This window comes from Schistocerca americana, chromosome 1, assembly GCF_021461395.2.
Source record: "Schistocerca americana isolate TAMUIC-IGC-003095 chromosome 1, iqSchAmer2.1, whole genome shotgun sequence".
Classification (NCBI taxonomy): domain Eukaryota; kingdom Metazoa; phylum Arthropoda; class Insecta; order Orthoptera; family Acrididae; genus Schistocerca; species Schistocerca americana.
In genome coordinates this window covers 143458551-143476118 of record NC_060119.1, presented here as the reverse complement: position 1 = coordinate 143476118, position 17568 = coordinate 143458551, and the positions used below count along the sequence as shown (strand labels likewise).

General features: G+C 46.5%; 1 protein-coding gene across 1 annotated transcript in view; it reads right to left on the bottom strand.

Annotated features, from left to right (window-relative positions):
* LOC124621793 (chordin-like protein 1) overlaps positions 1-17568 on the bottom strand; it is a 626534-nt gene that overhangs the window by 317915 nt on the left and 291051 nt on the right. The window lies entirely within an intron of this gene.

Here is a 17568-nt window from a genome sequence, read left to right as displayed (position 1 = left end):
GTAGTCATATGAATTGACCTATGTTTGAAAATCACGGAAAAAGCGACAAAACATTTTAGTAACTATCTCTCTCTGTCTCCCTAACTTTCAAAAAAGGTATCAGTTAACATCCTAGCAGGGAGTTACAGGCAAGGTGGCCGGTGTGGCCGAGCGGTTCTAGGCGCTTCAGTTTGGAACCGCGAGACCGCTACGGTCGCAGGTTCGAATCCAGCCTCGGGCATGGATGTGTGTGATGTCCTTAGGTTAGTCAGGTTTAAGTAGTTCCAAGTTATAGGGGACTGATGACCTCAGATGTTAAGTCCCATAGTGCTCAGAGCCATTTGAACCATTTGAGTTACAGGTATTGCCTCGGAAGCTGACCCCAGTGTGAGTCTAAGCATCTACTGACAAGGAAACCTCCCCATCGCACCCCCCTCAGATTTAGTTATAAGTTGGCACAGTGGATAGGCCTTGATAAACTGAACACAGATCAATTGAGAAAACAGGAAGAAGTTGTGTGGAACTGTGAAAAAATTAGCAAAATATACAAACTGAGTAGTCAATGGGCCACATAAGCAACATAATGGACGATGTGAGATTGGGTGCGCCGTGGTCCCGTGGTAGCGTGAGCAGCTGCAGAGCGAGAGGTCCTTGGTTTAAATCTTCCCTCGACTGAAAATTTTACTTTCTTTATTTTTGCATAGTTATTATCTGTCCGTTCGTTCATTGACATCTCTGTTCACTGTAATAAGTTTAGTGTCTGTGTTTTGCGACCGCATCGCAAAACCGTGCTATTACTAGACGAAAGGACGTGCCTCTCCAATGGGAACAGAAAACATTTGTCGCAAGGTCATAGGTCAACCGATTCCTCCACAGGAAAACACATCTGATATATTCTATACGACACTGGTGACGGCATGTGCGTCACATGACAGGAATATATTGTCGACCCACCTAACTTGTACACTAGGCGAATGGGTAAAAAGATTCTTCTACCTTGCCCGATTTAGGTTTTCTTGTGGATGTGATAATCACTCCCAAAAAAGTGATGAAAACATAAGAGTTTGTCACATAAACTGAAAATAAAAAAAATTAAACTTTTCACTCGATGGAAGATTTGAACCTAGGACCTTTCGTTCCGCAGCTGCTCACGTTACCACGCGACCACAGCGCTCCTGCGTTCCTATCCTCCTTAATGTTGCCTATCTTCCCTTGAACTACTCAGTTTCTATATTTTGCTTATTTTTCACAGTTCCACACAACTTCTTCCTGTTTTCTCAATTGATCTGTGTTCAGTTTTTCAAGGCCTATCCACTGTGCCAACTTATAACTAAATCTGAGGGGGGGTGCGATGGGGAGGTTCCCTTGTGAGCACTTATCTGTCCCTAATTCGACTATGTATGCGTCTGCTAAGGCTCTGGACGTGAAATCTTGCTTCCTTTTGATGGGTGAGTTTGTGAGCATCAAGATGTGACATGAATGTCGTATTTTTTATTACACTGACGTCGAACCTAAATTTTATTATAACGCCAAGGGACCATAGACCTTAATATGACATAAATTTCAATTCAATACACTCCTGGAAATTGAAATAAGAACACCGTGAATTCATTGTCCCAGGAAGGGGAAACTTTATTGACACATTCCTGGGGTCAGATACATCACATGATCACACTGACAGAACCACAGGCACATAGACACAGGCAACAGAGCATGCACAATGTCGGCACTAGTACAGTGTATATCCACCTTTCGCAGCAATGCAGGCTGCTATTCTCCCATGGAGACGATCGTAGAGATGCTGGATGTAGTCCTGTGGAACGGCTTGCCATGCCATTTCCACCTGGCGCCTCAGTTGGACCAGCGTTCGTGCTGGACGTGCAGACCGCGTGAGACGACGCTTCATCCAGTCCCAAACATGCTCAATGGGGGACAGATCCGGAGATCTTGCTGGCCAGGGTAGTTGACTTACACCTTCTAGAGCACGTTGGGTGGCACGGGATACATGCGGACGTGCATTGTCCTGTTGGAACAGCAAGTTCCCTTGCCGGTCTAGGAATGGTAGAACGATGGGTTCGATGACGGTTTGGATGTACCGTGCACTATTCAGTGTCCCCTCGACGATCACCAGTGGTGTACGGCCAGTGTAGGAGATCGCTCCCCACACCATGATGCCGGGTGTTGGCCCTGTGTGCCTCGGACGTATGCAGTCCTGATTGTGGCGCTCACCTGCACGGCGCCAAACACGCATACGACCATCATTGGCACCAAGGCAGAAGCGACTCTCATCGCTGAAGACGACACGTCTCCATTCGTCCCTCCATTCACGCCTGTCGCGACACCACTGGAGGCGGGCTTCACGATGTTGGGGCGTGAGCGGAAGACGGCCTAACGGTGTGCGGGACCGTAGCCCAGCTTCATGGAGACGGTTGCGAATGGTCCTCGCCGATACCCCAGGAGCAACAGTGTCCCTAATTTGCTGGGAAGTGGCGGTGCGGTCCCCTACGGCACTGCGTAGGATCCTACGGTCTTGGCGTGCATCCGTGCGTCGCTGCGGTCCGGTCCCAGGTCGACGGGCACGTGCACCTTCCGCCGACCACTGGCGACAACATCGATGTACTGTGGAGACCTCACGCCCCACGTGTTGAGAAATTCGGCGGTACGTCCACCCGGCCTCCCGCATGCCCACTATACGCCCTCGCTCAAAGTCCGTCAACTGCACATACGGTTCACGTCCACGCTGTCGCGGCATGCTACCAGTGTTAAAGACTGCGATGGAGCTCCGTATGCCACGGCAAACTGGCTGACACTGACGGCGGCGGTGCACAAATGCTGCGCAGCTAGCGCCATTCGACGGCCAACACCGCGGTTCCTGGTGTGTCCGCTGTGCCGTGCGTGTGATCATTGCTTGTACAGCCCTCTCGCAGTGTCCGGAGCAAGTATGGTGGGTCTGACACACCGGTGTCAATGTGTTCTTTTTTCCATTTCCAGGAGTGTATGTCTACCCGTTCCTGAGAAAGAGGGTTTCCAACAGTCGGACAGACAGATAAGAAAGTCATCCCGTAAGGGTTCCGTTTTTAACGACTGAGGTACGGAACCGTAAAATCCAACACTAGTTAAACTGAAAAAGGAAAATCAGACCCAGAAGAAGCGCCAAGAAGCAAAACACAGATCAGCATAAGTCATTTTTCAATGGTATAATGCCGTCCTACTACGATGAAGTGGTGGAATTCTAATTTGTAGAGTTACAAATCGTTTCTGAAATTTAGAAAAGACGCAAAACAACACCAGAGAATAAAAGTGTGCCTGCTTATCCTCATACGTATCCTGTGGATACTACTCAGCACAGGATAGCCTGGACCTTATCCTACAATGCCGTTACTAAGACTTCACAGGATGTCCCCTATTGTTCTGGTTCTTAAAACTTTTTACACTACATACTATTATTAATACTATTATTATTAATATTATTCATTATTATATTATAATTACTATTATTAACATTATTAATAGGACTACATAGTATTAATAAAGTTCTTTGAAACAGGTATAAAAGTTCTACAAAAGTCCAATGTTTCTTTTTTTTCACTGATCTGTGACTGGCAACAGTTGTAAGGGCTGGACACATTCTCGGAAGGATTTGTCTTTTTTGGCATTGTAGATAGTCAAAACTTTGCAAACTTATCCTAAAAATATGAAAAATGTTCCCTAAAAGTAAAAAGCATGTCCCCACATTGTCTGTTGCCATAGTGATTGGATGAAACCACCTTATCAGGTTTTTCCTTCTTGTGTGCAGGTGACTAAGCAAAAAGATCCACACAAATAGTTTATTGCGATATATTTGCTAAATTCTTTTTCAAAATTTAGGGATGTGTATACAAGTGTACACGAGTGACGTGCTGCAGTCGCTACATTCTGTCAGGTACTGTCAGCGGTATACGTCAGTCGGTGAAGTTAATCCCTGACGCTTGCAACGGGCTGGGCGCGGCAGCTTCGCGAGCCTACCTCAACCAATAACGTAACACGATTTTGTAAACGTTCCTATGGCAACGCCTCAGAGTTGTCACAGCTCTGTAGACGACTACTACTTTCACCTGCAGCCGCTTCGCAGTTGGAATCTGGCAACAGCGCTGCAAGCTGTTGGGGTGGGGGGGGGGGGGGAGGAGGGGGCCTTATTACGCCTTCTCGACTATAGCTAACCCGCGCCGACTACACAAATGTATCGACGTGAAATGCGCCTACCCGACAGCCATGCACAAAGATAAGTGTGAAACTATCCTAAAAGTTAAGTTTCCTTATTTACGAATGTTTTAACGATGGCACCTTATCCAAAACGGACCCTCTGCCATGAGATTTCACCACGAGTTTTTCGAAACTTAAGTGTGGCGATCTAAACACCTTCACTCACGAGGAGAACACGGCATGCCATAACCCGTTTTAGCAGAAACTTCGCTCTGGAACAGGAACCGAAATAAGTTCTGCAGATACTCGACCGTTTCTGAGAAAACGACCAGGCAGGTTTACGACGAAATTCAGGTACCTCTTAGTGCACATTAAGCTCAGCTCAAGTAGTGGCGCGGTGGCTAGTACAGCGCCCTCCCATTTTGGAATCAAGTGTTCGAAACCCGATTCTTGTTTTTATTTCATGTTTGTGGTTTATCTACCCATGACCGTAGATAGCTACAACACGAAGGTTTCTTGTCAAGTTAGGGGACGCAAGGGCTCCAATTAATTGTAAAATTACATCTGTGTTTCACAAAACGTGGCATAAATTTACTATATAATAAATGTGTATGTGGTATTTTTAGGGATTACAATCCTCGTGTTCTCACATCTTATTCTTATATCAATTCTTAATTCTTACATTTATTCTTCTGCTTATTTTTCTGGAAGATTTGGTGCATTCCCTTGGATTGCAGTGATCATAGATTCGAAACACAAATTCCAAGCATCACGAACATCGCGCGAAGGCACGTTTGCAACAGTGACATTTCTTCGTATGAATCTCACTCGGGAAAGAAACATTGTTCTCGCGGTTGAAGGTTTAACGCGTTGGCAATCATTTCGCGGCAAACCACACGAAACGGATCACTTTTGCGAAAACTGACGCTTGCAGTTGATTATGAATCAAGCTACACTACAGGAATTTCACCGAAAACTATTTAAAGTAACCTTCCCATTCACTTCCTTCTTTTTTAAATTCATTCAGCAGACATGCAATGGGTAGACGCATAAGGGCAAAGTTACACTCCTGGAAATGGAAAAAAGAACACATTGACACCGGTGTGTCAGACCCACCATACTTGCTCCGGACACTGCGAGAGGGCTGTACAAGCAATGATCACACGCACGGCACAGCGGACACACCAGGAACCGCGGTGTTGGCCGTCGAATGGCGCTAGCTGCGCAGCATTTGTGCACCGCCGCCGTCAGTGTCAGCCAGTTTGCCGTGGCATACGGAGCTCCATCGCAGTCTTTAACACTGGTAGCATGCCGCGACAGCGTGGACGTGAACCGTACGTGCAGTTGACGGACTTTGAGCGAGGGCGTATAGTGGGCATGCGGGAGGCCGGGTGGACGTACCGCCGAATTTCTCAACACGTGGGGCGTGAGGTCTCCACAGTACATCGATGTTGTCGCCAGTGGTCGGCGGAAGGTGCACGTGCCCGTCGACCTGGGACCGGACCGCAGCGACGCACGGATGCACGCCAAGACCGTAGGATCCTACGCAGTGCCGTAGGGGACCGCACCGCCACTTCCCAGCAAATTAGGGACACTGTTGCTCCTGGGGTATCGGCGAGGACCATTCGCAACCGTCTCCATGAAGCTGGGCTACGGTCCCGCACACCGTTAGGCCGTCTTCCGCTCACGCCCCAACATCGTGCAGCCCGCCTCCAGTGGTGTCGCGACAGGCGTGAATGGAGGGACGAATGGAGACGTGTCGTCTTCAGCGATGAGAGTCGCTTCTGCCTTGGTGCCAATGATGGTCGTATGCGTGTTTGGCGCCGTGCAGGTGAGCGCCACAATCAGGACTGCATACGACCGAGGCACACAGGGCCAACACCCGGCATCATGGTGTGGGGAGCGATCTCCTACACTGGCCGTACACCACTGGTGATCGTCGAGGGGACACTGAATAGTGCACGGTACATCCAAACCGTCATCGAACCCATCGTTCTACCATTCCTAGACCGGCAAGGGAACTTGCTGTTCCAACAGGACAATGCACGTCCGCATGTATCCCGTGCCACCCAACGTGCTCTAGAAGGTGTAAGTCAACTACCCTGGCCAGCAAGATCTCCGGATCTGTCCCCCATTGAGCATGTTTGGGACTGGATGAAGCGTCGTCTCACGCGGTCTGCACGTCCAGCACGAACGCTGGTCCAACTGAGGCGCCAGGTGGAAATGGCATGGCAAGCCGTTCCACAGGACTACATCCAGCATCTCTACGATCGTCTCCATGGGAGAATAGCAGCCTACATTGCGGCGAAAGGTGGATATACACTGTACTAGTGCCGAAATTGTGCATGCTCTGTTGCCTGTGTCTATGTGCCTGTGGTTCTGTCAGTGTGATCATGTGATGTATCTGACCCCAGGAATGTGTCAATAAAGTTTCCCCTTCCTGGGACAATGAATTCACGGTGTTCTTATTTCAATTTCCAGGAGTGTATTTCAACATACATTCGTACCAAGCGAGGTGGCGCAGTGGTGGGCACACTGGACTCGCATTCGGGAGGACGACGGTTCAAACGCGCGCCCTGCCATCCTGATTTAGGTTTCCGTGATTTCCCTAAATCTCTTCAGGCAAATGCCGGGATGGTTCCTTTGTATGGGCACGGCCGATTTCCTGACCCATCCTTTCCTAATCCGAGCTTGCGCTCATTCTCTAATGACCTCGTTGTCGTGGCGTTGAACACTATGCTCTCCTCCTCCATACATTCGGAAATATTCGTGTAGTAATCTTCTACCGATATGGGTGAATAAACAGGGAAAATAAAAATAAAAGTAATAATCGAATTTCGAACACGTGGCGCAAACGTGTAAAGCTGGGATGCTAGCCACTTAGCTGCGACTTCAGTTCAACTACACTCAGGCTCATCAGTTAAGGTTAATTGCAGAATGTGGTGCCACACAACGTGGCACTACACAAAACTGGCGCTAATAGCATAGACACATAGGGAACACACACGACACAGAAGTCCACGGTATTGGTGATAAGTTGAGAAAACCGTCCTGAAATCAGATGTGTTACAAAACGCCACTGTTTCCTGCGCATGTACTCCAGACATCAATATCGGATATTATCACCATGCACACGTACACAGGCCGCACAACGGGTTGACATACTCTGGATCAGATGTTCGAGCAGCTGTTAGGATACAGCCTCCCATTCTTGCACCAGTGCCTGTCGGAGCTCCTGAAGTGTCATAGGGGTTTGAAGACGTGCAGCGATACGTCGACCGAGAGCATCCCAGACATGTTCGATAGGGTTTAGGTCTGGAGAACAGGCAGGCCACTCCATTCGCCTGATATCTTCTGTTTCAAGGTACTCCTCCATGACGGCACCTCGGTGGGGCCGTGCGTTAACCATCAGAAGGAAGGTGGGACCTACTGCACCCCTGAAAAGGTGGACATACTGGTGCAAAATGACGTCCCGATACACCTGAACTGTTACAGTTCCTCTGTCAAAGACATGCAGGGATGTACGTGCACCAATGATAATCCCACCCCACACCATCGAACCACGACCTCCATACAGGTCTCTTTCAAGGACATTAAGGGATTGGTATCTGGTTCCCGGTTCACGCCAGATGAAAACCCGGTGAGAATCACTGTTCACACTATACCTCGACTCGACCATGAACGTAACCTGGGATCACTGTCCCAATGACCATGTACTGTGTTCTTGACACCAGGCTTTACGGGCTCTCCTGTGACCAGGGGTCAGTGGAATGCACTTTGCATGTCTCCGGGCGAATAAACCATGTCTGTTCAGTCGTCTGTAGACTATGTGTCAGGAGGCAACTGTTCCAGTGGCTGCCGTAAGGTCCTATGCAAGGCTACCTGCAGTGCTCTGTGGCCGTCTGCGGGCACTGATGGTGAGGTATCGGTCTTCTCGTGGTGTTGTACGTCCAGTACTGTAGCGCCTGGACTCGTTTCCTGTCTGCTGGAATCGTTGCCATAATCCTGAGATCACACTTTGTGGCACACGGAGGGCCCGTGCTACGACCTGCTGTGTTTGACCAGCCTCCAGTCGCCCTAATATCCCACCCCTCATAACGTCATCAGTATGCGTTCTTTGAGCCATTTTCAACACAGTCACCATTAGCACATCTGAAAACGTTGGCACACTTAATCGCTGCACCGTTCTCCGACATGCACCAACACACCTCTGCGTATGTGGACTGCTGCCAGCGTCACCGTGGGACGACCGCAGGTCAAATGCACCACATGGTCATACCCCGAGGTGATTTAAACCCGCAAACCGCCCACCAGAGAGTTGTTTTACCATGTTTCAGAATTATCCTTAATTTATGAGCATGAGTGTACTTACTGGCTCAAGAGGCACACTTTGACTGTCGTTTCTCGGAAAAGGTCGAATATCTGCGGATAAGCCGAGACACGAGTTCGCTTATTTTGACCCCTCTTCTACTGGGAGTTCCTGGAAAATTGGGTTATGGCACTTGCCGTGTTTTCTTATTTCCGAAGTGGGAACCAATTAATTTGCCGACGTTCGTCGAAATGGGAGGATGGCAGGGTGCAGTCCTTCCTCGCGAGCTCCACGTGACCCTGGTGATATTCCACAGTCTAAATCTAAGGCTGGATCCTGCCACCTGCACGGTAACGGCGGAAAATGCGGAGAGAGGCATGCGGAGCAGACTGGCGCGAGTTTTCAGTCAATCAGGCGTGCCGGTGTCCGGTGACGCTAAAAGCTGTCGCTAGGCACGTGCTGCGCCGCTGCGGCTGACGTCACAATCCCTCTTGAAAGTCGGCCGTCTTCCCTGACGGCGTCGTCCCGCCGACAAGAACGTGCTTTCACTGCCGCCCCGATGGCGCGACGCTGCGGCGCAGGGAGGGCGTCGAAAGCGAAAGGGGTGGATGCGGCAACACGCTTCATTTCCCTCCTACTCCCATTCCCACGCTCTGCGGCAGGGGTTTCGTCTCGATAAAATCTTTTTCAAAAGCGCCAGTCATCATCATACCATGTGTACCAATATCTTGCAAATTTATGCCACGTGCATGGCAAAACCACTGTTCGATAAGTTATTTTTTTCGACTGACAAACTGAACTTTTTTCGCCAGTTTTCTAACTGGTTCGATGCGGCCTTCCACGACTTCCTCCCTGTGCCAACTTCATAGTACCACTTGCACCCAATATTCTCTATTATCTGTTGCATATATTCCAGTCTCTGTCTTGCCCTATAGTTTTTACCCTCTACAGCTCCCTCTAGTTATTCCCTGATGTCTTAACACACGTCCTACCTCCCTGTCCCATTGCTGATTCCGCAGAGTACCTCATGATTTCTTATCTTGTTAGTTCATCTAATTTTCAACTTCCTTTTACAGTACCATATCTCAAAAGTTTCAATTCTCTTCTTCACGGTTTTCTCACAGTCCGCGTGTCGTGTCTTGACAACTTATTGACTTATCCATTATTAAGCTGAGGCTTTTTGGAAGCCAAATGGTGCACTCCCAAGACAGGAAAACAGAGACAAAATGTATGTGGCAGGCGCAATTGGTACCGTTTAAGTTGTTTTGGTCTTCAGTCCAGAGACTGGTTTGATGCAGCTCTCCATGCTACTCTATCCTGTGCAAGGTTCTTCATCTCCCTGCAACCTACATCCTTTTGAATCTGCTTAGTGTATTCGCCTCTTGGTCTCCCTCTACGATTTTTACCCTCCACGCTTCCCTCCATCACTAAATTGGCGATCTCTTGATGCCGCAGAACGTGTCCTACCAACCGATTTCTTCTAGCTAAGTTGTGCCACAAATTCCTCTTCTCCCCGATTCTATTCAGTACCTCCTCATCAATTGCGTGATCTGCCCATCTAATCTTCAGCATTCTTCTGTAACACGACATTCCGAAAGCTACTATTCTTTCCTTGTCCATGTTTCACGTCCATACATGGTTACACTCCATACAAATACTTTTAGAAAAGATTTCCTGACACTTACATCTATACTCGATATTGACAAATTTCTCTGCTTCAGAAACTCTTTTCTTGGCATTGTTAGTCTACAAAAAAATGGCTCTGAGCACTATGGGACTCAACTGCTGTGGTCATAAGTCCCCTAGAACTTAGAACTAGTTGAACCTAACTAACCTAAAAACATCACACACATCCATGCCCGAGGCAGGATTCGAACCTGCGACCGTAGCGGTCGTGCGGTTCCAGACTGTAGCGCCTTTAACCGCTCGGCCACTCCGGCCGGCCGTTAGTCTACATTTTATATCCTCTCTAATTCGATAATCATCAGTTATTTTGCTCCCCAAATAGCAAAACTCATTTACTACATTAAGTATCTCATTTCCTAATCTAATTCTCTTAGCATCACCTGATTTAATTAGGCTACATTCCATTATCCTCGTTTTGCTTTTGTTGATGTTCATATCCGCCTTTCAAGACACTGTCCATTCCGTTGAACTGCTCTTCCAAGTCCTTTGCCGTCTCTGACAGAATTACAATGTCATCGGCAAACCTCAATTTTTTTTTCTTCTCCATGGATTATAATTCCTACTCCGAATTTTTTTTTGTTTCCTTTACTACTTGCTCAATACACAGACTGAATAACATCGGCGATAGGTTACAATCCTGTCTCACTCCCACCTCAACCGCTGCCTCCCTTTCATGCCTCTCGACTCTTATGACTGCCATCTGGTTTCTGTACAAATTGTAAATAGCCTTTCACTCCCTGTATTTTACCCCTGCCAACCTCAGAATTTGACAGAGAGTATTCCAGTCAACCTTGTCAAAAGCTTTCTCTAAGTCTACAAATGCTAGAAACGTAGGTTTGCCTTTCCTTAACTTATCTTCAAAGGTAAGTCATAAGGTCAGTACTGCCCCACGCGTTGCAACATTTTTTACGGAATCCGAACTGATCTTCCCCAAGGTCGGCTTCTACCAGTTTTTCCATTCGCCTGTAAAGAATTCGTGGATGTATTTTGCAGCCGTAACTTATTAAACTGATAGTTCGGTAATCTTCACACCTGTCAACACCTGCTTTCTTTGGGATTGGAATTATTATATTCTTCTTGAAGTCTGACGGTATTTCACCTGTCTCATACATCTTGCTCACCAGATGGTAGAGTTTTGTCATAGCTGGCTCTCCCAAGGCTATAAGTAGTTCTAATGGAATGTTGTCTACTTCCGGGGCGTTTATGTTACAAGAGATAAAAAGTAACGAAAGAATCATGCGAACTGCAGGTACTCTGGGCAGCTATCCCACGCCAGAAGTTTCAGTTTAGAAAATTCACTGGGAACTACACACACCGTCTAGACGCTGCTGTAAAGTGCCACAGTAGACGGCAGTCGCAAACAGACACGTCTTAGCATATTCAGGAAGCATGATTATAGCTCCTGAGAACACCGACGTCAGTGCGTTCACATAGGACAGAGAGAGATGGCACATGAGAAAAATTAGTGAAATAATGGCCTCCAGTCATGAGATGGTAAGTCCCTGACCTCAGGGCGGAGCAAAGTGACTTAAAACACCCTGGCTGACTTCAATACTAGAAAGAACAGTGACGTTTAGCTTTGAACTGAATAAATTTCCTTTCATTTACGTCTATGGTCACAAACTTTTTGTTCAGAGATTACCGGTTTCGGTCTAAAATGACCATCTTCAGATCTGTGTTTTACAAAAACAGTGTCCTAATGTACTGCAGCCATAGTGGCATCGTCAAATGTTAATGCAATATCAGCACCAGCATCGTCAAATACGTGGTGCTATTGACAACATCACTCGTGCATATGCTGTTATTTATATATATTTCTCCTATAAGTGCCCTTACCGGGTCCCATAATCCACACCTCTCGTTCTTGATAGTGTTTGCCTTTGATCCAAGCAATCAGTTGCCGCCACTGGAAATTTCTCTCTCTCTCTGTGTGATCCTAACCGCTCAGAAACTGAAGATTGACCTGAACCACCCTTTAAGTTCTCATATGCTTCTGTGCTTAATAAGCCACAGCTGCAAAGTACTAACACGAATTCTTTACAGACGAATGGAAAAACTAGTAGAAGCCGACCTCGGGGAAGATCAGTTTGGATTCCGTAGAAATACTGGAACACGTGAGGCAATACTGACCTTACGACTTATCTTAGAAGAAAGATTAAGGAAAGGCAAACCTACGTTTCTAGCATTTGTAGACTTAGAGAAAGCTTTTGACAATGTTGACTGGAATACTCTCTTTCAAATTCTAAAGGTGGCAGGGGTAAAATACAGGGAGCGAAAGGCTATTTACAACTTGTACAGAAACCAGATGGCAGTTATAAGAGTTGAGGGACATGAAAGGGAAGCAGTGGTTGGGAAGGGAGTAAGACAGGGTTGTAGCCTCTCCCCGATGTTATTCAATCTCTATATTGAGCAAGCAGTAAAGGAAACAAAAGAAAAATTTGGAGTAGGTATTAAAATCCATGGAGAAGAAATAAAAACTTTGAGGTTCGCCGATGACATTGTAATTCTGACAGAGACAGCAAAGGACTTGGAAGAGCAGTTGAACGGAATGGATGGTGTCTTGAAGGGAGGATATAAGATGAACATCAACAAAAGCAAAACGAGGATAATGGAATGTAGTCGAGTTAAGTCGGGTGATGCTGAGGGTATTAGATTAGGAAATGAGACACTTAAAGTAGTAAAGGAGTTTTGCTATTTGGGGAGCAAAATAACTGATGATGGACGAAGCAGAGAGGATATAAAATGTAGACTGGCAATGGCAAGGAAAGCGTTTCTGAAGAAGAGAAATTTGTTAACATCGAGTATAGATTTAAGTGTCAGGAAGTTATTTCTGAAAGTATTTGTATGGAGTGTAGCCATGTATGGAAGTGAAACATGGACGGTAAATAGTTTGGACAAGAAGAGAATAGAAGCTTTTGAAATGTGGTGCTACAGAAGAATCCTGAAGATTAGATGGGTAGATCACATAACTAATGAGGAAGTATTGAATAGGATTGGGGAGAAGAGAAGTTTGTGGCACAACTTGACCAGAAGAAGGGATCGGTTGGTAGGACATGTTCTGAGGCATCGAGGTATCACCAATTTAGTATTGGAGGGCAGCGTGGAGGGTAAAAATCATAGGGGGAGACCAAGAGATGAATACACTAAGCAGATTCAGAAGGATGTAGGTTGCAGTAGGTACTGGGAGATGAAGAAGCTTGCACAGGATAGAGTAGCATGGAGAGCTGCATCAAACCAGTCTCAGGACTGAAGACCACAACAACAACAACAACATGCTTCTGTCTTATGCCAGGACATGACACGTGGTACCGTTTCGTACAATACTGCGTACGAAACGTACAGCCTCAGTAATTTATTCGTCAAATTACGAAGGGCGTTTGAAAAAGGCCGTGGAAAAATAAAAACGACTTACATGTTTGGGGTAAACCTTTTTTATTTTTCGACATAGTCTCCTTTTAAACTTACACACTCCGTCCATTCCTGTTCTAATTTGTTGATCTCTTCCGAATACTAGGAATTGTCCAAGTCTGCAAAATAGCTATTAGTTGTGCAGTCACCTCCTCGTTTGAATAAAATCTTTGTTCCGGCAGTCATTTCTTCAAATTGGGGAACAAATAGTAGTCCGAGGGAGCCAAGTCTGGAGAATAGGGGGATGTGAAACGAGTTGGAATCCTATTTCCATTAATTTTGCGACCACAACTGCTGAGGTGTGTGCTGGTGGATTGTCATGATGGAAAATGATTTTTTTGCGGTCCAATCGTCGGCGTTTTTCTTGCAGCTTGGTTTTCAAACGGTCCAATAACGGTGAATAATATGCACCTGTAATAGTTTTACCCTTTTCCAGATAGTCGATGAGGATTATCCCTTGCGGATGCCGAAAGACAGTCACTATAACCTTTCCAGCCGAAGGAATGGTCTTCGCCTTTTTTGGTGCAGATTCTCCCTTGGTAACCCATTGTTTAGATTGTTGTTTGGTCTCAGGAGTATAGTAATGTTTCCATGTTTCATCCACAGTGACGAAACGACGCTTAAAGTCCTGCGGATTCTTCCTGAACAGCTGCAAACTATCCTCACAACATTTCACACGATTCCGTTTTTGGTCAAGTGTGAGCAATCGCGGAACCCATCTTGCTGATAGCTTTCTTATGTCCAAATGTTTATGCAAACTATTATGTACATGTTCATTAGAGATGCCCACAGCACTAGCAATCTCACGCAGCTCAGCTCTTCTGTCATCCGTCACCATATCATGGATTTTATCAATGATTTCTGGAGTTGTAAACTCCACAGGGCGTCCAGAACGTTCAGCATCACTTGTGCTCGTATGGCCACTCCGAAAATTTTGAAACCACTTATAAACTGTTCTAATCGAAGGTGCAGAATCGCCGTACTGTGTATCAAGCTTCTCTTTAGTCTCCTGAGGCGTTTTGCCGTTCATAAAGTAAAGTTTAATCACCACACGAAATTATTTTTCGTCCATTTTTTGACAATCACTCGACTTCCTTGATTCACACGAATGCCAAACACAAATAAATAGACCAATCTGGCTGAATCTTGATGTGCGTTCTTTCCAAAGATGCTAACTAAACATGACCTCGATACGCGCCGGTGGTGCCATCTCTCGGACTTAGCACGGGCTTTTCAAACGCCCCTCGGAAGGCCTATGTTTCACACTGGTAGACTATTTTTGGTCAGAAATGCCCTCTTTGTTCTGCTAATCCGCTTTTTTTCTCCTCCTTCCTTCGCCTGACACGTCTTATTTCCTTCTAAGAACACTATCACTTCATCTACATCTACATAGGTACTCTGCAAACCACAATTAAGGGCCTGGCAGAGGGTTCATCGAACCATCTTCACAATAATCCTCTATTGTACCAAACTCGTACAGCGCGCAGAAAAAAGGGACATCTGTATCTTTCCGTGCGGGCTCTGATTTCCCTTATTTTATTATGATGGTCGTTTCTCACTATGTAGGTCGGCATCAAGAAAATATTTTCGCATTCGGAGGAGAAAAATGGTGATTGAAATATCGTGAGAAGATGCTGCCGCAACGGAAAACGCCTTTGTTTTAATGATTTCGATACTCCGCAGTCCACCTTACGGCAAGTGGCGGAGGGTACCTCGTACCGCTAAAGTCATTGTCTTTCTCGTTCCAGAACAACGGAAAAACAACTGTCCATATGCCTCCGTATCAACCCGAATTTCATGATGTTATATTCGTGGTCCTTACGCTCAATGTATGTTGGATGCAACAGAACCGCTCTGCAGTCAGCTTCAAATGCCGGTTCTACAAATTTTCTCAATAGCGTTCCTTGAAAAGGATGTCGCCTTCCCATCTGAGTTTCCGAAGCATCTCTGTGACACTTCTCTGTTGTTTTAACACACCAGTAACAAATCTAGCAAGCCGCCTCAGAACTGCTTCGATTGTCTTCCGTTAGTCGGACCTGGTACGGATCACAAACGCTTGAGCAGTATTCAAGAACAGATCGCATTAGCATTCTATATGTGGTCGCCTTTACAGATGAACCCCAACTGTTTAAAAGTGTCCCAATAAACCGAAGTGGGCTACCAGCCTTTCCTACTGCAATCCGCACATGCTCGATCAATTTCATATGGCTTTGCAACGTTACGGCCGGATATTTAAACGACGTGAGTACGTCAAGCAGGACACTAATAATGTTGTATTAGAACATTACGGGTTTGTTTTTCCTACTCATCCGCATTAGCTTACATTTTTCTACATGTACAGCTAGCTGCCATTCGTCACACTAACTACAAATTTTGTCTAAGTTATCTTGTATCCACCTACAGTCACTCAACAATGACACCTTACCGTACACCACAGCATCTTCAGAAAATAACCGCAGACTGCTGCTCACCATGTTCGCCAAATCGTTTATGAGAGTAACAGCCGTTCTATCACACATCACTGGGGCACTCCTGGCGATAGCCTCGTCTGTGGTGAGCACTAGCCGTCGAGGAAAATAAACTGTGTTCTACAACTTAAAGTCTTCGAGCCACTCACATATCTGTGAACCCATTCCATATGCAGGCAACTTCTTACCAGCCTACAGTGGGGCACCGTGTCAAACGCTTTCCGGAAACCTAGAAATATGGAATCTGCCTGTTGCCCTTCATCCATAGTACGCAGCATGTCATGTGAGAAAAGGACAAGCTAATTTTCGCACGAGCGATCCCACTAAAACATACTGATTCGTACACATAAGCTTCTCGCTCTCAAGAAAATGTATTATATTCGATCTAACAATATGTTCAAGGATTCTGCAGCCAGCAGAAGTTAAGGATATTGGTCTGTAATTCTGCGGGTCCGTTCTTTTGCTCTTCTTGTACGCAGGAGTTACCAGCGCTTTCTTTCCGTCGGTTCGGACTTTGCGCTGGGCAAGAGTTTCGCGACCAAATTAAGCTGTGGGCCAATGCCTAGAGTAATCTTTCAGAAACCGTATTGGAATTCCATCCGGACCTGGCGACTTATTTGTTTTCAACTCTTCCAGTTGTGTCTGTACGCCAGGGATGCTTGTTACTATATCATCCACACAGGAGTTTGATCGATGGTCAACCGGCGGTACGTTTTATGATTCTCCTGCGTGAACGAACTCTTGAACGTGAAATTTTAACTTCAGCTTTCGTTTTGCTATCTTCAGCGTCCACACCTGCCTGATCAACAAGTACCTGGACGGAAGCCTTTGAGCCACTTTTACGAAGGTAATCCCAGAAGTAAGGTCTCCTATTTTTTTTTTATAAGTACAGAACTCTGTTTGTGTGGTAGTTGGTCACACTGTTAAGAGTGAGACCAGCCCGCATCTCGTGGTCGTGCGGTAGCGTTCTCGCTTCCCACGCCCGGGTTCCCGGGTTCGATTCCCGGCGGGGTTAGGGATTTTCTCTGCCTCGTGATGGCTGGGTGTTGTGTGATGTCCTTAGGTTAGTTAGGTTTAAGTAGTTCTAAGTTCTAGGGGACTGATGACCATAGATGTTAAGTCCCATAGTGCTCAGAGCCATTTGAACCAAGAGTGAGACCGACGACCTCGCTGTCTGGTCTCCTTCCCCACACAACCAAACCCAACCCAACCCTAAATCGCTCCAGGCAAATGCTGGGATGGTTCCTTTCAAAGGGCACGGCCGACTTCCTTCCCCGTCCTTGCCTCATCCGATGAGACCGATGACCTCGCTGTCTGGTCTCCTTCCCCAAACAACCCAACCCGTCATACCACTTCCGAATGACGCCACTTCCGAATGACACGGCGGTCGGACGGCCCCAATTAGCCCGTTTGGAACAGATCACGGACTTTTGTTTTTTTTTATTGATCAATAAACTGTTAACAAACCTGATGTTGGCAGGCAGCGATGGGAGCTGGCATCGGGAGTTAAGGAATCACAAGAATTTATAGACGTCT